This window comes from Parasteatoda tepidariorum, chromosome X2, assembly GCF_043381705.1.
Source record: "Parasteatoda tepidariorum isolate YZ-2023 chromosome X2, CAS_Ptep_4.0, whole genome shotgun sequence".
NCBI classification, from domain to species: Eukaryota; Metazoa; Arthropoda; class Arachnida; order Araneae; family Theridiidae; genus Parasteatoda; species Parasteatoda tepidariorum.
Genome location: NC_092215.1, coordinates 18,553,286 through 18,574,320, shown reverse-complemented (window position 1 = coordinate 18,574,320; position 21,035 = coordinate 18,553,286). Strand labels below are relative to the sequence as shown.

The window sequence follows — 21,035 nt, the reverse complement described above, 5'->3', positions numbered from 1 at the left end:
TATATATATATAACATGGCTTTAACGAAATTGCGCTTACATTTCTTCTGATAACTGAGGCAAAACAAAACATTCATTGTCTTAAGTATAGAAAAAAGCGGCGAAAGTTTCATATGCAAATCAAAGCCTCATGACGTCAAAAACCAGCAGAAGAATAAGAATAGAAGTGCAGAAATCTCGATTTCGCAGATGCTTCTGTTAACCTTTTAGCTTTTGTTATGAGGAGAGATTTTTTAAAAATTTCATGATAATGTGATCTACCAGAATCCATGGATTGGTGTATTATCCATAGACAGGAATCCGGGTAAACACAAAGAAGTGTAGCGGACATTGCTGGAGTGTTTAGAAGTGTCATTGCAAGACTCTGAAATTGATTCCAAGAAACAGGGTATGTTCGACGTTTTCCAGGACAAGGTCGTCCACTCACTACTGCAGCAAATAATGACCGATATTTCCAGCTAACAGCTCGTCGAGACAGAACAGTCAATGTCTAGCTAATTCAAAGACTATTTCTTTTGGAAACGGGACGTCGGGTCTCAAGCCACACTGTCCGAAAAAGGCTTCATGAGGGTGGTCAGTATGCACGTAGGCCAATGGTATGTGTTCCGTTGACAGACAGACACCGAGCGTCCCAAAGGAAGAATGTTGTTGAACATCGAGATTGCAAGCGACATGATTGGAGTCAAGTCCTGTTAACGAACAAGTTCTGATTCAGTTTAGAGTGTGATGGCAGACGTGCGGCGAGGAGGGGGCACTCGAAATGACCCTATATTTGGTCAGGAAAGGTCACATTGTAGGCGAGGTGGTTTGATGGTATGGTTGGAATCAGCATGGGTGGATGTACTGACCTGTATATCATTCAAAATGGAAATTTGTCGGCTCAAAGATATGCAGTCGAGATCATGAAACCCCATGTCGTATCTTACGCTGCAGCTATCGGTAATTTCTTTTTTTATGTAGAATAATGTCAGACCTCATACAACTCGTCTTATGGAAAAATTTTTAAAGCTGAAACAATACAGTGTAAAGAGTGGTCAGCATACTCTACAGATCTTAATCCGATCGATCATGCTTGGGATGCACTCGGACGAAGTGCTGCTGCCAGACCAAGGCTTCCTTGAACTCCAAGGCCAGTCTAAGACTAATAGATTGAACTTCGTCAAAAGTGGAACAGTGTTCCCCAAAGTTTTGTAGATCCATGCAAAATGGGTGTTCGGGGGGGACCACACACCTTACTAAACACTCTGTATTATTTCCATACGATCAATTTTTTGTAATATACATGTTATCAAATTGTTGCTTTGAAACATCAGTTCACGTTCTTTATTCATTCCAAATAATTAAAGTTCCCATACGATTGTTTTTTGCTTATTTATTTCTGCATTGCGTTTTTGTTATACTTGTATTTGTTATGTCCACGCGTGACTATCGCGCAAATGTTTCATCACTCCCGTAATTTTTTGAGCAGTATATATATATATATATTTNTATATATATATATATATATATATATATATATATATATATATATATATATATATATATATATATATATATATATATATATATATATATATATATGAGAGGTGAAAAATCAAGAGCATGTAAAATTATTCATGACGTACTACTTTTATTTAAAATGTTAGCATTAATTCATAATCACTATTATGAAACGTAAACTGTTAGCGCACTTCACATAATTTTGATAAAACAATTGATTTGCAAATTAATAACTAAGCAAACAAGTTACGCTTGATGATCTCGTTATTAATTAATTATTAACTCTTAGTTACAATTTTTTAAATTAACTCTTATTAGAATTTTAAACTGCCAATGTGATGGGAAATACAGAAGAGGAGAAGTAATGATGGCTATCAAGGTAATTTGACCTCTAAGTTGATTTGGATGCAAAAATCGGTAGCTATTTTTATAAAAAAAATACAATATTTAATCCGTACACAAATTATAAGAAGTCATGTTTCAATTCGATTTGCGGCCTTATATTGGTTAATTTGTAATTTTTAGAGAAAGGGACAGTTAGGGCAAGTGAATTAACGCTATCGGACGATCTTCAGAAAATTTAAAAAGTGGCGTTAATATTTCGACAACGATCGAAGTGAAATATTTCTTTGGTTAGGTTTCTTTTCAAACTTGAAAATGGAACTGGAACTAAAATAATTCAATGGGGCGCCTGCACGAAAGTGCTTATCTACTGTATGAAAGTTGTTATTACCAAAGGTATAAATTACTTAAGGTAGTTTATTTACATGATTTTACATGAAAATGCCATCCCTATATCTTGCGATTAGACATATTTATTTGGAAATATTAAGCACATTAGTAAATACAAATTTAATAAAATGCAATTCATTTTCTTAAATTTATATTAACTTTATAATTCTTTTGCGAAATGGGTGGGGGGTACGAACTCTAAACTAAGGGGTAGCATTTTTCAGAGGAATAGGGACAATATAAAAAGAAATTTATGAAAAAATTGTTGGGGAAAGGGAGACTAATGTGGACATGGGGAAGTGGGGTAAAAATGATTTAGGTCAATAAAAGTTGACTAGGTGAAAAACGCCTTGCAAGGGAAGGTTTCTCCTCAATACAGCTCATTTTAACTATGTAATAACTCTCAAGGAGAACCCATTTTTCAGGTTATTGAGCCTTCAAAACTTAACAATCCTCAAAGTGGAACAAATGGTAATCCAACCGTAATTTTTGCTAAGAATGGACATAAACCATTTGTTCCTTTTGGTCTTTAAATGGAAAATTTCTACTTTAAATAGCGCTCCTGCAGTGCTTAATGTAAGTCAGCGAGGCTCCTGGTGTTTTTATAAAAAAATGTTTCGAAACAAATAGTATAATATTTCGAAAGGATTGTAATATTTTTGAAATAAGCGGTCTTAATCTGGACACACAAATTCGGATAGAGTTAAAACATATTCAGAGAGTGTGCAAGCTGGAATGGAAAAGCTAAAAAATGAAATAAAAGGTTTGATTTTTTAGTTTTATTCATAAACATGCAAAGGATGTGATTAAATTATGACAAAAGAAAATTTAATTTTCTTTAAACTTCTGCTTGAAGGAAATTCGTCAGTTTTATTATGAAAACTATTTTTCAAAAAGCGTAAGCTTTGGGAAAAAGGAATTTATGTTCTGAGACAAAAAGGAACCCTTTATATTTAAAACTTTCTTTATATAAAATAAATATATGTAAAACTTATTTCTTATCCATATATTATTTTTCAAAAGATTCAATTGTGAATACAAATCTACTAAAGACTATTCTCGAGGAGTTTGAAGCTAGAGTGGATCAAGTTCATAAATCAAATAATCCGTTTTGAGAAAATCTGGGTTAAAATTTATTGATGACAGTTGAATCCTATAATATATTCATACAGATTGGTTCATTTTTTGCAAGAATTGTTTAATATCTCTCCGAATATGATGTTGAACAACCCAAACAATGGAGTGAAGGAACACTTTAGGTAAACACCAAATCATGCTCTAATATACAATTTAAAGTGTGTAATTTAATTCGAAACAATTAAAATGGAATAAACTTACACCAGTTGTAGTTGTAGTTCATTTACGTCACACTAGAGCTGCACAATGGTGGCGGTCTTGGAAACATCCCTGAGGATGATCCGAAGACATGCCATCACAATTTTGATCCTCTGCAGAGGGGATGGCACCCCCGCTTCGGTAGCCCGACGACCTGCACGTGAAGTCGAGCATTTTACGGTAGAACAGTTTAATGAAGATCAATACATCACACCCTCGGTTCCTATGCAGACAGATCCAAGTAATCACCCATCCGCACATTGACCACAGACAGTGATGCTTGATTTCAGTGATCTACTAGGAACGGTGTCTTAAAGATCAGACCAATGCGGGACAAACTTACGCCAGAAAATCGTCCATTTACACAAAACGAGAATTAGCTTCATTTCCGAAAACACCAATGTTGGCGCTCTTTGGAATAGTTTGTTTGCAATCCAGAATGAGCTGGTGAGATTTTTTTGTGGTTTTCTGCGCTGATATACATCAATAGAGACAACATTGTGTAGAGGTTCACTTCCATCCTTGTGAAACCAAATCAAGCACTCATATACGATTTAAAAGGCAAAATTTAAATATAAATACTTAAAATAGAATGAGCTTACACCAAATTCTCACTCATTCATACAAAACGAGAATTATTTTCCCTTAAGAAAATACAAATGTGTTATTACGCTTTTTTTATCGCTAGAAATTAGCGTTTGTAATCGAGAATCAGTCTGTGAGACTTAATTATTTGTTATGATTTGATTGAATAATTTGTTGTTCGTCATTAAATGAATATATAAGAATAATTAAAATTTAATTTTTTAACTCTTTGAGAATTGTATTAACTGATTTTATAATGTATAATATCTAACCGGAGCTGCTCTGTTCAGCATAATTGAAATTCTTTTAACCCTTTCGCGCCGACTGTCACAAATACGTGTCAGCATAAAGCCGTATGAAGCAGGGTAAAAAAGATAAAACTGGTAATCAAAGTATTTCTTTAGCAGTTTATTTATGGGCGGAGTTATAATTGTTTCATTTATTTAATTCACCATTACTTTGTTCAAAATAAAACTATATAGTTATACTTTGAATTGACATTGATTATATATATGATTAAACTAACAATAATTAAAGTAAAAACAAAGTAAGTCTGTCAAATTAGCAACGACTACATTTAAGTTACCGTTTTTTATTTAATTACAACTTGATTCTGATTTTGTACGAATGCTTTCCTGGATCACCCGTCCCCAAGGGGTTAAGATTCTCTCTGTGCTACATGCTTTTGAATTTATAAACTAATTTTAGTTTATCTTAGTCTAATTATAAATATTATGGGTAACAACATGGGTAAAGATTAGACAAAATAAAGATTTCTTTTACACAATTTTAGGTTGTTCAACTTCATATTCGATTGTTTAACACCATAGATCTTCCATTGTAGTAGTAGTTATATTGAAAAAAAATTTAGTGATTTACTGATTTAAAAAAGATTAGACTAAGCTGGCAGAGTAATAGATTTCTAGCTGTAGCATTCAAAGCAAAACATGAAATGCTTGAACATTTTAATAACTTAAACTAAAAATTTACATTGCTTAGAAAACATTTCATTCCATCGTATTTATCTCATCATTGTAAAATGTTTATTGTTTATTATTTATTCAGTTTTCAGCTTTTTCTTTTCGACAAGCGTTTTTTTAAGGAATGAATAGATTTTCTTTTGAGAATACTTTATTGGATAAAATATTAAACTATGTAAAAATATGTGATGAAATCTTAAAGTGGTTTTGCCCATCATTTCCCATGAATAATTTAAGCTTTAATGTAATATGCTATTTTGTTGCAGTCAAATCATAGTGAATGTTTTAAAAAGTTACCATAAGTGAGCAGAATTATGCAGATTTTGTTTTTAATTTCCTATCAATTTAAATAAAATCAGGTGACGTCTCTGGGGCTATAGAAAAGGTAACTGCAATCACAAAATACTTCATATTTCATCCGATAGATGTCACTCTCAGCGTACGAGGACTGGTGTTATATTATGTGATAGCTAATGTTATGAAATATATTTTGTAGTAAAATGTAAAATCATTTTGCATTTTTCTAAGAAGAAAAAAAAAGCGTTAAAGATTTTTCATCAGAGAGACAGTAATCTGCGTTCGATATCGATATTTGAGATTGATATTTGAAAGGTCTATCCATGTTGAGGTAAGCTTTGAAAATTAGTATGATTACTAAATTTGAACAAAATGTAGGATGTGAGGAAGTGCTGCAACGAAGAAAACGAAAAAATTTTTAAATGAAACTGGACAGATAGTAAATATAACCTGACATGTTACTGAGTGTATGACTGTTTCGCCCCGTATGACTAAACATATTATGGCACATTTTGAACATACAATAACATGTGCTTAACAAATGGAATACACGTTGAATATACATTAAAATTTTGTTTTTTAAAGTGTAACCTTTCTCACCTAAAAGTCGAAGTTTGAACCTATATTTTTTTATTACAGATTTCTTTTTTTACTTTTTTTATTACAGATTTCTTATTTTACTTTTTTTTATTACAGATTTCTTTTTTTACTTTTTTTTATTACAGATTTCTTTTTTTACTTTTTCTATTACAGATTTCTTTTTTTATTCCAGATTTCTTTTTTTACTTTCTTTATTACAGATTTCTTTTTCTTCTTTTGCAACATTCTTTTATAACCATGAGTCTACTAAAGTAAACTAGTTAGTCCGGTAAATGAGTAACTTTAGTTATGACTTTATGCATGTTATAGTAAGTGCAGTATCCGGTTTCATAATGATAAAATTTTAGAATGAAATAATTAAGTCACCAGTCTTAATCTCTTTGAAAATATTTCGGGGAATGTTAACCATTAATGAATTATTACGAACTAGTATTAGCTATGTATCTGTATTCTTTGAGACATTTACAAAAAAAAAAAAAAAAAAAAAAAAAAAAAAAAAAAAAAACGATATTTTGACAACTTTCAAGTGTTCAAAAAATACACTTGGCCATGACTTACATATACCATAATATATTGATGACATTTTTTTTATACAAAATTAATTGATGGTGTTACATAAAATGTGGTAATTTAAAAAGAATAAATGTTTTTAATCATTTTTCTTTTTTTTAAAGTAGTTTTTATTGGAAATCTATACAAAAAAAAACTGAATGCGCCATTAGGGAAAACTGCTTTCTCTCTCCGATAAAAAAAAAAGAAATGTTAAAAAAAAAAAAATAGAAGTAAAAATAGTTCTGCTTCACACAATTTGGAGAGAAAAAAACTAAGACTTTTGAGATTATGCAATAATTAGCAGCTTTGTTCTCTATTATATTTCTTATGGGAAAAGTAGGAAATTCAACTTCGTTCGCAATGCTGAAAATCGACCCGGAAAGTACGGAATAATTAAGAACTTTGCTCTTAGAGCAATTATGATTCATTAGTACTCATTATTATTAGTTGAAAACAATTACTTAGTACAACAAGTTTCAAAAATATTTCATTTTGCTTTTTGTAGTGAAAAAGGCATATATTTTTTATAATCGCGATGTATTATTAATAATAACTGGATTTATTAGGGAAAAACCCGACAAGATGCCATTGTACGGAATTCCATATGCTGGATTTTAAGGTTAAAGACAATTTCCTGATTCTCCCTACACCGATGTTTTGCTTAAGGTAAATGGTTTTTGCCTTATTGACGAATTTGAACAAACGATTGTTGACGAATCAGTATCAGAAATACCGAAAAATGATATTAAAGTTAAAAAAAAACATTGTAAGGAATACAGGGCAAGCGTTAATTGGGGAAAGGGCACTTTACCTTTAAAAAATATCAATAAAAGAAAAACAATCAATTTTCTATCTCTCTAAACCTGCAAAAGGCAGACAACAATCTACTCTACATCAATCTCTTTGAGACAACAGTCAATTTACTACACAATTTACACGACAACAACCTACTTAAAGGACTACCTCTGCATCCTTGTTTCGTGGTTTTACGCCCCTCTGCACGTTCTTGTCCAGCCCACCCCTACATTTCCAGCTATTTCTTCTAGCAAAGAGAATGCGCCACAATTCAGATATTACAGATAAAAAAACAATACACATACTTATTATACATTTAATGCATCTCAAAATAAACAAAGATGAATCTGTCCATTATGCAAATGGGATCTTCAAATTATTATTCCATTAAATTAAGAAAACATTTCACAAAATAAAATTTTGATTATATTAATGTGATTGAATTTTGGAATATGTATAATATACAAAGAAATAAGATTTTTTTCGACTTTTTCTCCATCAAAAGAAAAGTAATTTTTTTTCTGGTTCGACTTATCTATGCAATTTAAGAAAAAGAATTTTATCCCATGCGAAAATAAGGAAAGAAATTCCAGAATGTCTTGTATTTCCCCCAAAAGATCAATGAACTCGCCCGGCCATGAATTTGTCATGTAGTTCTGAGTCAGCATTCGTGTAATCAGAAAAAAAGAATCCTAAAATATATATTCTCAGAAGGATTTTACGAACCACTTTATATTCAATAAATCTCCCCTCTTTGCTTAGTTAAATCATAAATCTTTTCTGAAATATATTCGATGTCCATAGAATATTAAGTAAGAAAGTATTTTAAAACTGTTTTTAGAGGTATTATAAGTGAGTAAGAAAATTATGAAATCTTTTTTGTTGTTGTTGTTACGTAAGAACGTTTATAGACATAACCCCCCCCCCAACTTTTCAAAATTTTATTTAAAGACATGTCATTATTAGTATTAAACATTATTATTAATCTGTATTAAACATTCTCCAACATTTTCGAACAATGATTCATTTTTTTAAAATCTATATAATCCAGCATATGCATTATATATGCTGGTATGCATTATATGTTAAACATTCGCAATGTATTATCTATTAAACATTCGCAAAATTTTTTGAATAATGATTATTTTTTTTAACTCCATATAATCCATCATATGGATCATATATGATGGTATGCATTATATATTAAACATTCGTAAAGTTTTTCGAACAATGATTCATTTTCTTAAAAATCCGTATAATTCAGTATATGCATTATACATGCTCGTATGTATAATGTATTAAACATTCACAGTGTATTTATTATATATTAAACACTCGCTAAATTTTTCTAACAATGAATCATTTTTTTTAAAATTCATATAATCCAGCATATGCATTATATATGCCTGTTAAATGCTGGTTTTGAAACACTTAATGAAAATTTTGCAAGTAAAGCCAAAATTATTTAAACCAGATTAAACTTTAATATGTGCAAATGTTTTTGTTATAAAAATGCGTACTAAAAATTTCGTTCTAAATTTTTTTTAAATAACTCGTAATTTTTAAAAAGTATTTCAATAGTCTTAAATTGATCTTGAAAAGCCAATAAGAAATACAAAACTTATACGCGGTCAAAATCTGCTATTGGAAAATAGTTTAATTTCGAAAATTTCTAAAACAAGATTTTTTTGAAAAAACGTCAAAAAAATGATAAAAAAATTCTTTTTACATTTTAGTTACAAATACTTGTATATTTTCAAGAAAAAGTACAAGTGAAAATTCGCCCTTTTTACTTTTGCTACTTTTACCACAACAAGCGTTAAGCCCCTGGGTAAAATTGCACGGAAATTTCCCTGTTACGCACTTCTCTCCCATTGCATAACATGGGAGAAACTGGTTTTTTAATTCATGAAAACTTGCAGCTAAAAGTACGTTTATGCCCAGAGGGTTAAAAAGAGTAACAGTATTGCCATTTAATGCTTGAACATAGACATTTTTGTTGTATTAGAATTCTAACTTTCATATAAAAATAATGAATTGCTACTACACACCTGGAAAAATATATGTTTTACATTTTAACCGACTTCTCTCAAGAAGTAATTGCAAATTTGATTTGATACAAAAAAGAAATGACAAAATAAAAATGCTCCCAATTATATTTTCTATATAAGTGAAATAGGGTTATATCCATACAATATAGTTTTCTACTATAGGGTTAGGGAAGCTTGCCCTAAAAAAATATGGTTATCACCTCCATATTTTCCTAAATATTAAAAAAAATCATGAAAAGTTGAAAAAATTTAATTTATAGGATGATTCTGGGCTTTTGTGCCAGAGGCAATTTTTTTTCCTTGTATGTCTGAGTTGTGGATATATAAAATGTATTATACTAAATAAAACAAACTTACGTTTCTTTAAAAATACTTTTGAATGTTTAGTTATGTAATGTATAAAATAAAACTGAAAAATTTGACTCACTTAATTCTAAATAGTTATTAAAAATTAAATATTAAATTAATGTGGCTTTAAACTAGTTTTGTTTTCCTAGCAAGTCAAGATATCCAACTGGTTGAAAAACCAGCAATTTCGAAGATAATTTCAAATTTTTTTACAGTCTATATTTTAGCTTTTATTTTTCAGCTCTCTAAATTTTTTATGACCATCTTAAACAAGCAATTACAGTTGTTTTTTTCGCATCATGCTGGCAATAAATTTTGGCAATTACATATTTTAATCGCATTTTCTAGGGGAAGAGATAGCCTGGTTGTCAAGGCACTGAACTCACGACTGTGAGAATGGCAGTTCGAGTCAATCCAGTCGAAAATTCCCCGTGTAGTAAATGGTGATTGGTGAGCGTTAAATCTGTCAAGTCCACCATGTTTCCATTACAAATTAATCCTCTGGGGATACTGCATTGGAAATCGATTTTTCTCTGGTTCAGGTCAAAATTCTGTAGATGAATGTATGGATGTATGAATGATCTGTCCTATAAACGGGTGTGATGTATGGATGAGGCAGAAGTCGAATTTTTGGCCATAGACAGCAACAACTAATGCATTTTCAAAAAAACGTTGATTTTGAGAAAATGTTAACAAAAAAGTTTAGGATAAAATGTTTTGAAAGCTTTTGTAGACGTAGAAGTAGACGTTTTGAAGACTTGAAGACGTAGCTTTTGCATAATGTTAGCTATGTTTTGAACTAAATGCTACAGTCTAAGAGTAAATTGATTATTTTTATTATACTTGAAGTAAGAATGTTATAAATTTTTCATTAAATTAATATTGAAAAATATTCTTTTTATTATTTCTTGATATATTTAATTTTTTTTCAAGATTTTAGTTCAACAAAACAGGTAGCCATACTATTGATCTGAAGAAAATTATTTTGATATTTATGAAACTACAATTTGTTGTAGAGCTGTTAGCGTGAAAATTGTAATATATAATTAATATTTTCGGTAATTATTTAGTAATTATTCTGTAATTATAATTAATAATTATAATTTCAGGTCTCCTACCTACTAACAATAAAATTAAAATTTTAATTATGTTATTTTCCATAAAAAAAAAATTTAAAAAAGCGCGTTAAATCTAGTTTTGGTATTTTTTTTACCGGAACATGTTACGAAACAAACACTTTGATATACCGTAATTTATACAGCAATAATTATAGTAAAATCACTGAATCACTCTAATTAAATAATTATTACTAAATTACGGTGCTATTTTACGGATGATGCACCCTAAGTGCTGGTGTTTTACACCATAATTTGATCCCGAATTTTTTTACAGTGTTGGTGGAATTGAAATTTACATTCAAAAATAGGAATTTGCATTCAAATATAAAAATTACAAATTAAACGTTAATCATAAACTAAAACGACTTTAGAATTTATTTTTTAGTTAATTTTTAAAAATCAGTTAATTAAAATTTCTAAATAAATTGATTGTTCAAATTTTCAATGTAATGGAAGACATTAAGTGCATGCATACAAATTAAACGTTAATCATAAACTATTTAAACATATTTAAATCACCTTTTTAATTAATATATTTTTAGTGACGAAAATTAAGATTCAAAAGAGTTTGTTTAAAGGAATTTTTTATAATAATGAGCAGAAAGTTAAACAAACAGTTTAATATTACTTTTTATTTCTTCTTAACATAAGTAAGAGAAATATAATCAAACTTTCTGCTACAAGTTTAAAAAAATACGAGGCTTTAAACTTAAATTATTGCAATCGTATGCGCAAATTCCATTTTCTCAAAAATATGTTAAAAAACTTATATAAACAATTTTTTCAAAATTTCATACAAAAGCAGATATATTTCTTAAGAAAAATTTTCTATTTCTTAATTTAATTTGAATTCATCCGTGAAAAAGTTTTAATCTAAATCATGTCTTTGTTAATGCCAAAAAATGACCTCGACTTTTTTTAATACTTGAAAGTTTTGATTACTTTTTGGAATTAATTAAGTCGAGATATTTTCTTCACTTGCACTATCTGCCTATGCAATTAGCTACCATGAATTACAAAAAAAAAATATTTATTTGTAAAGTCCTATCAAATATTAAATAGAAAGATGTTCTCACTTTTCTTTTTTAAAACTAAGACATTTGGTTGATAATTAATTAAAACTACAGATCATATTTTAATATAAAACGTCTAAATAAATATTTCTCGCAAAATATTTCAAAGAACGGATAAATAATATTTAAACAAAGAACTTTATCAAATGAGTATCAAATGATGATTACATTGATTAAAAACTTCGTTTGCCTCAAAACCATACAAATAACAGTTAATACAAAAATGACAGTCCAGATTTTTCTAGTCCTCAAGACTTGCAACACGTGAAGTTCAAAATGAACATAAAACAAAGGAAAATTACAGACATATGAAGAAAAAAACGGGGGGGGGGAGAAAAATAATAATAAAAACAAGTGGAGAAAAAAAAGGATAAAATTTTTTAAAAAATATCCGGAAAATAAAACATATTATTTTTTTATCAGCCCACACGATTATATCCGCAAAAAAGAGTGCTTTCTGATATTGTATCAATATAGCCAAAACAAAATATATCAATACAACAGTGTGAGGAGCACTCAAAAACTTTTTTACAGAAATTGCAACAAATAAAATGGAACACAATAAGTAAAAATTACACGTAAAAGCAGAAAATAAAATAAAAGAAAAAGAAAAAAGAGAATAAAACATAATCTATAAAGCGAGTAGCGAATTCAAATGTACTTACATGAACGGGAAATTTTTCAAGAATAACTTAAAATATTTTCGTAACAAGATTGCCAGATTGCAAAATATGAAAACAAAAGCGCAAATTGAGCGTAACTAGAGGAGTTTTGTTTTAAAGTGCCGTTCCTACTGCATTGCTGAAGTGAGTTTGATTTGTTAGTTACCAAGGATGGGCCCAAAAATAGATGTGCGCAAGGTAAAATTATAGTGGATAATTTAAAGAAGTTGACCATAAATAATCTTAGAAAATAAATATTTTTTTAAGAAAAAAGTATAAAATAGAAAAGAGAAACATAAATTGCCTGTTTTGCACATAATTTTAGCCACGGATTTACCCGAAATGGATTTGCCCATGGAAAAACTGTATAAATTAACAAAGAAATTTATTACTAAATAATTTTACCCACGGATTTGCCCGAAATGGATTTGCACATGGAAAAATTTTATAAATTAACAAAGAAATTTATTAGTAAATAATTTTACCCACGGATTTGCCCGAAATGGATTTACACATGGAAAAATTGTATAAATTAACTAAGAAATTTATTAGTCAATAATTTTACCCACGGATTTGCCCGAAATGGATTTGCACATGGAAAAATTATATAAATTAACAAAGAAAAAATTTTTAGTACATAATTTCAGCCACGGATTTGCCCGAAATGGATTTGCACATGGAGAAAGTGTATCGAAAAATAAATGGTTTTTTGTAAGATATTTTAATTTCGAAAAATATTGTTACTATAATGCAGGAACTTCGTAACTTTTTATTCTAATCCAAGAATTATAATTTTTATTCAGAATTTTAAATGTAACTTCTTTGCTTCAGTTTTTTCAAACGCAAATATTTGTTTTCCATTAAAAGGAAAAGTCTTAATTTAAAATGCCCGAATTTTATAGCCCGAAAAACTTTTCGTCAGCGAAATGAATAGAGCTTGGTGATGTATTTAAGGTAAAAATTGCATTTTTTTATGAATTGTTAATTTAATGATTAATACTTCGAGGTACACAAAAGGAATCATATCGGTGGGTAGCCACAATCTCTGAAAATATAAATAAATGGTTTAAGCAAGAGAACGGTTAAATGCTTCGGCCTGTTTATGTTATTCTTTTATCTGAACTCCTTTTTGAACGAGTTTGAACACTTTTCCACTCTTCACGTTTTCTAAGTTAATCAAAAAAATTTAAGTATTTTCACTCTCACCTACCTCAATAGTAATTCGTTGAATTTCTATGAGGTTTTTCTTTATGTCGCGATAATATTACTGTAAAGTAAACAAGTTCGACATTTAATATTTTTTTAAATGTGAGATTTATAATGATATTTAATCTAAGAATTAAACGCAAATTTAAACACTATTTAAAATATTAAAGATAGATTCAAATGATTATTATTAAATTTTAGAAGAAAAATTGAAAAAAAAAATTGAATAAAAAATTTTAATATTTCATTTTTTAATTAAAATTTTGAATGTTATTTCTATAATAGATATTTTTGAAATTAGATAAAAATATAATTTTGATCCGGATATTTTTTTCCATCTTGTATTTGATAACGGTTTTTAAATTTTCTATAACATCTTTTTAATAAACTTTTTGGCAACATTATAAAATTTATTTCTGCTATTTCCGAAAAAAGCATGAATCATCTTCACAACTTCTACAATATTCGTGATAACTTGACCGATGGAAACAATGATCTAGTAAAAAATCTATATAACCTTGAAAAATAGTCTAAAATTAGATAACGATAAAAGCTAAGAAAACGTTTTTTGTTGCTTAAATTATTTGTTTTTCCATTCTCATAGCATTGGTTCGATATGATTTATCTTTATTTAACGTTTGATTTGTATTTACAATCCGTGACAACCAAGTAAGCCATTAAATTCTATAAGGAATAGTTTTCATTTTGTAAGTTTTTGTAGACAAATCGTAACCAATAGCAACACTTCTTATACCACTTACAGACAGAAAAATAATCAATTTTGTTTAAAAATTCACGATAAACAACATATCAGTTTATCATCGCATCTGTTCATATGGCTATAGGTTAAACTTTTCCTTTAATAGCATCAACATTGTATTTAAGTCGAAAATAAATTCGTTGTTTAGTAATATTTCGTTAAACTCTTTTGAATACTTTCTATAATTTGCACATAATTATGATGCGTAAATTTGGCTTTCATTTTTGCATAAATTTTTTTTATTACTCTTAAATTAAATTTAACTATAAGACGTCTATCGCAAGAAATTTATTTTTTCTACATCGCAGATCTTTTAACAAATTAGTTTCATTCTTCAGGTTGCAAATCTGTATATAAGCGTACCTCAATCGAGTGTGCATTTAAGTAAAGCAGTTATTAAAGCATTTTGATTGTGTGCAAAGGATGTTGTAGAATTCATGTAAGATTTTAACTTTGCAAAATTTTTGCAATAAAATGTTGCCGACAGAAAAGATAAAGAGTCCAGGATCAATAAAGCGTATCATGAATGTACATGAATAAGTAAAGCGAAGAGAATGAAGCAACGTGAATATACATTCATATTCTCCTTTGGTCAAGCTATTCTTCTCTCTGAATTGCAACGTGTTTGTCTTGCGTTTTGTTCTTTCATTTTGTGTTTCACCAACGAAGGTTTAAGCAGCTGAAACTACAGAAGGTTTATTTTTGTACCATTATTTGTTCTTTATTCACATGGTTCTGCTTCATTCACAGAAACATTACCCGGTTTTAAGTCAGGGTTAACTGAAAATGGGGCCGCATTATATGAAAAATAAACGTGATTGATACGTTTTTTTTTTTTTTTTTTTACCATTTATCTATTTATTTTTAAGGTTTATTGCAACAATCTCCAGATGACCTAAGCTTAGAAGGAAAAAACTGAGTGCTTTTTCAACAAAATTCAGCTACATTTTTTAAACAATAAACAGTAAAAATAGCAAAAAGGACATAACAAAAAACTAGCCACTTTTACCTGATATGCGTTTTCCTGCATACCCATTTACTGTTCATTTTACGAATAAATGCTCAGTATTTAAAATTAAAAATATGTGTTTTCTATTAAAATTAATAATATTAAAAATGCGTGGACCTAAAAATATCAATCATTATATTATTTTAAATACTTTAAAGTTAAAATATCAATTGAACACTTGAAAACGAAAATAACGCTAAATTATGTAAATGATTCAAATATTAACTTTCGTTCGCAGTTTAAACACTCTTTTCTTGAAATTTTTACTCAAATAAATAAAAAAAAGGAATGATTTGGAAAACATGAGTACTTTTACAAAAAGAATCCAGAAGTTATCGGAAAAAGAGTTTAAAAATGTAGACATTATATCAAGATCATTTTTGATATAATTTGACATAGCCTATTAAAAAAAATATTTAGGAATAATGAACTTTTTAATCTCTACAAAACATGTCATTACTCCCCAACATTAAGGTATATAAAACTTTTGATGTAGTATGGCATAGCTTATTTTGAATTAAAATTGAGTAATATTGTATTCTTGAGCACAACAAAATGCGTTATTAACTCCAATCACTGAAGTAATTAAAAATCTATTGTAAGTTGATTAAAAAAATATATATTTTAGAGATCCACTTACTTTACCAGAGGTTCAACAGGAGGAAAACACAAACATCGTATAATTGTCATAGACTCTTAATTCATTGAATGGAACCTAAGAAAGTAAAAAGATTTATATATTATTACTCAGGTAAAAAAAGTAGTAGTATTTTTAAAGTTTACTGTTTAAGTAAAGTAAATTTAAAAGAGTAGAAAGATTTATATAATATTACATACATTAAAAATACTAGTGTTTTCAAAGTTCACCGTTGAAGTAAAGTAAGTCTAAAAGTTAGAAAGATTTCTATATTATTATCTAGATAAAAAAGAGTTACTAGTTTCTTTTAAGTTCATTGTTAAAATGAAGTAAACATAAAAGAGTAGAAAGATTTATACAGTGAAACCTCTCGGTAAGGGCCACCTGTCCTTCCATTGAAAATTGGCCCTTAAGGGGGGTGGCCCTTAAATGGGGGTGACCGAAAAATAAAATGAGGAAATCAAAATTTATGTAGAAAAAAACTGTTTATTAACATTTTAAGTTTTTATACATGTTTAAAAAAATTTTCAATTGAAGTTTGTTTACTTTTTGCAATTTTTTCGCAAACAATTTTAGTTTCTAATGATTCCTTAACTCTATAAAACAAATTAGTTAAAATCGCATCACTTAATAATGCCTTGGATTGGGATATCAGTTTATTTACTTCTATTAGCGTTTCTTGGTTTGATAAATATGGCACGGGGGAAAAATGGCCTTTATTGGAGGTAGTCAGGAAAATGTGGCCCTCTAATGGGAGGAAAATTAACATTATGTCTATGGGGAAAATTTTCGTTCCTCAAAATATTGGCCCTTAATAGAGGTGGCCCTTAAGTAGAGGTGGCCTTTAGGAGAAGTTTCACTGTATATTATTCCCTAGATAAAAAAAGTTCCTGTTTCTTTCAAGTTCATTGTTAAAATCAAGTAAACATAAAAGAGTAGAATGATTTATATATTATTTCCTAAGTAAAAAAAAGTTCTAGTTTCTTTAAAGTTCACTGTTCAAGTAAAGTAAACCTAAAAGAGTAGGAAAAAAAATATATTATTACCTAGATAAAAAAAGTAATAATTTATTTTAAAGTAACTGTTCAAGTAAATGTATCAACTAACGGTTTAATCAATTGACCGTACACTGGGCGTTGACTAGTGGTCTCTCAAAATTATTAGAGCCGCATATAAATTTTGTCATAAAATGTATTTCATATTTTTTAAAAAGTTAACATGAAGCTTTCCTGATTAGTACAACTATTCGGCAACTCAAACACATATGAAGAAATATGTTATGGAATAAAAATTTATAGGAAAGTGGTTGCTGAATCAGTTGAATTTCCATTGCTTTGATGCATGGCTGTTTCTATTCTGGAAAAGATATAAAACTGGCAGTAAAATTATTTAACATTTAATTTATTCTCGGGATAAATAAGGAACCTTGGCTACCAGCACATGTTGATAATTATTTTACATCTCAGAAAACTATCGAGTATACGCATTATAACTTTTATTATGTCTTAATATCCAAGATTTTTTATATCTCCCAAAACAAGTTTGATATGAAATGATTTTACTGACAGTTTTATATCGCTTACAGTATACAGATAGCACCATTTATTATTATTATTGAAACCGTCGTTGAACAGCCAGCCCAATTCTGAGTTTACTGTTATCAATGTTGAACTCCGTAGCCTTGTAATTTTGAACCTAAACCAGAGAACAAAGGAATTCCTGGATAAGACATTGGAACACACTAGCCTTCATGGATAACTTTTTGATGGAACTAACCCACATTTTCGTCACGGAGAGGAAAATTATGAAAAACTCTCATGGTTAACCCGATGGCACGGGGATACTAACAAATGATGCATATATCAAAGAGGCTATTTTATGTCTGCTCTGGTCAAGGCGAACCGAGAGCAGAATTCGTAAACACCACACAACGCAGGGATTCGAACCTGGGTCACCACGATGGGAGACGAGCTCTCCATCTCCTGAAAACAGCTCCCCCAAACCCTGTCTGAACTACAATATTAACAATTTTGAGAAACCGTTGGACGCCCTGAATCGCAAACCAAAAATTTTAAGCCCGGAGTTTAATTCGTTGAATAGAATTTTTTTGCATTTTTTACATTGTTTCGATTTTTCAAAGAAGATAAAGGTTTCCCTTATGGCAAGTAAAAGTTATTTTGTGTTACAGTAAAAAAAATATGCACAAAAATATTTTGGATAACACATTTAGTCGAAAAAAAGATGTACAAAATGGTCATTCACCAATTTTCAGGTAATTTGACTATACCATGAAGAAATGATTTCCTTTTTGTTTGTCTATTGTTAGGAAATTTTAATGATTTCAGAAATATTACACACAAAATATTTTTTACACTATATTTACTCAGCATGAAAAGTTAACTGATTTTAATATAGATGCTTTTAATATACGTATTCGGTTTTAGCAGTAATTAAAACAGTATTTGTTGTTGAAAGGGAGAGAATATTTGAGAGATGTATAAATATATCAGAATAAAAATGATGACTGTATTGTTAACCAGCAGTAACCGGGCAACTAATGCCTGTTGAATACACGATCAAACATGTTTATTTTGAATTATATTATATATATGGATATATATAATATAATCCAATCTTTATATATATATATATATATATATGCAGAGGTTGGATAAAAATAAGGAATACTTACATACGAACTCCATATGAGTAATTTTTCTTTCAGGAGAAATTGTTTTAGAAGATTTTACATCATGCAAAATTCGAATTAGCCAAAAGGAGGAGAGGAAGTTATTAACTTCTTTTCAGATTTAATACCAGTAGTATTGAAGTCATCACTCTATAGAATGGCAATATTTACATTAGAATGTTTTTTTTTAATCATAGTGGTATTGGAAAAAGTAAAGAAGCTTTTGACTTCTTTCGCCAAATTTTGATGGATGCAAATGTTGCATGGAAAAAATATCACCATTTCAAAACTTTGAGCTTAATGTTTCAAATTGGTCAAGAATTTCATAATTTTGCCTTGTAAAATCTTCCAACTTATTTTATGAACTATTAAGTGAACTTATTTTATGAGTACTATTTACTTGCAGCTTATGCGCAACAATTTTTCTTAATTTTCTTCGTGTTTTTTTGTTTTTGCTATATATATATATACAAGTAATAATATATATATATTTATATATATATTACAAAGTGATTACCAATTATAAGTTACATACATACACAAAGTGATTACCAATTATAAGTTACATACATACACAAAGTGATTACCAATTATAAGTTACATACACAAAGTGATTACCAATTATAGAGTTACATACATAAGTTACATAAAAGTTATTAAAAAAATGGCATTACTTTAACATTGGTTTAACAAAGTAAAACAAATTCAAGAATCTTAAATTTTGATTAACAAAAGAAATTCTTAAAAAGATACTGTTGTAACGAACAAATGAAAATTACACTATTTTCATTTACCTTTACATTAAATCGCTCTTCTTATAACTTATAATATAATACGTATTTTATTGTAAAAATAATCTATTTCACTTACTAAAAAATTCAAAAAATTTAACCGCTACCACAATTTTAATAAAAAAAAAGTTTCTGTTAAACATTTAGGAAAATAAATGCGTTTTTTCTACCTTTTTAGTACTTTACTACAATTGATACAGTCTATAATTCGACATGAATTTTTATGTAAGAATCTGATGACCACCCATCATACTTATAAAATAATTTTGTAATATATACTTGAAAAAACTAATTGCATGAATCATTGCATAATGTTAAATATAGAAATTATTAATTAAAAAAAATGCTTCAGACAGAATATGATTTAAAAAATAACTTATTATTAACAACAAAAAAATAACTTATAATTTAACAATTGGGGAAAAAAACTTAAATAAAATGCAGTCTAATAGTTTTTAAAATATAAAATTTCCTTTCAAAGATTTAATCTATCCGACGATTTTCTATTGTGAGCATATTTTTTTACATCATAGCTGCATCCTATGCATTCGTAATTAATATGTTCCGAGAAAACATAATTTAACATGTTTAAAAAGACATGGCTTAATTTTTTAATCAAAAAATATTGCAACTATTCATCATATGCAAANATATATATATATATATATCAACAACAAAAACTGGGTAGAATGAATCTTTCCTCTAGTATCTAGTTGTGAAAGGGAAATCAATAGTTATTAGTTTCCAACAATTCATCAATTTCCATCACAATATTCAAACGCTTTGTGTGACAAATAGAATAGAAAAATGATGGATTACAAGAAAAAAATCAATGACTTAAAGTGAGAGAAGGAAGCTGTGTGTGAAAAATAAAGTAAAGAAGTAAAGAAAATGAAAGTAAATGATGGAAAGGCAGGAACAAAAATGGTTACTTTCAACCAATACATTTGATTTACTTAAAATTTCTGAATTCCTCTCTTAAAAAAATTATATTATTCAACTAAATATGTAAATTAAATTAAAATTTAATAATTTTTATTTTAACCATTTCAATGCAAATATTTTATTGTCCGACATATACGTTTTCATAAAATATAGGAACAGGTAAATCTATTTCTTTATCGTCAGATTTTTTTTTTCGCAGGGCTGCCAATTTTCTACTCTTGAAGTAAAACTTTATTCCATTTCTTGTAATAAAGCTTTATTACTAAGTTAGCAATTTACTGCATTATTTTTCATTCATTGAAATTTATTTTCCATATCACTACAGATAAATGATTTAAAAGTTATAAGTAACGGTGAGGTTTTTAAAATGT

At 28.5% G+C, this 21,035-nt stretch overlaps 1 protein-coding gene across 1 annotated transcript in view; it reads right to left on the bottom strand.

The window, feature by feature from the left end:
* LOC107450569 (small conductance calcium-activated potassium channel protein 1-like) overlaps positions 1-21,035 on the bottom strand; it is a 640,664-nt gene that overhangs the window by 349,805 nt on the left and 269,824 nt on the right. The window contains exon 4 of the mRNA XM_071188289.1: positions 16,243-16,317. The gene's annotated coding sequence lies outside the window, so the exon portion shown is untranslated. The remainder of the gene's footprint in view (positions 1-16,242; positions 16,318-21,035) is intronic.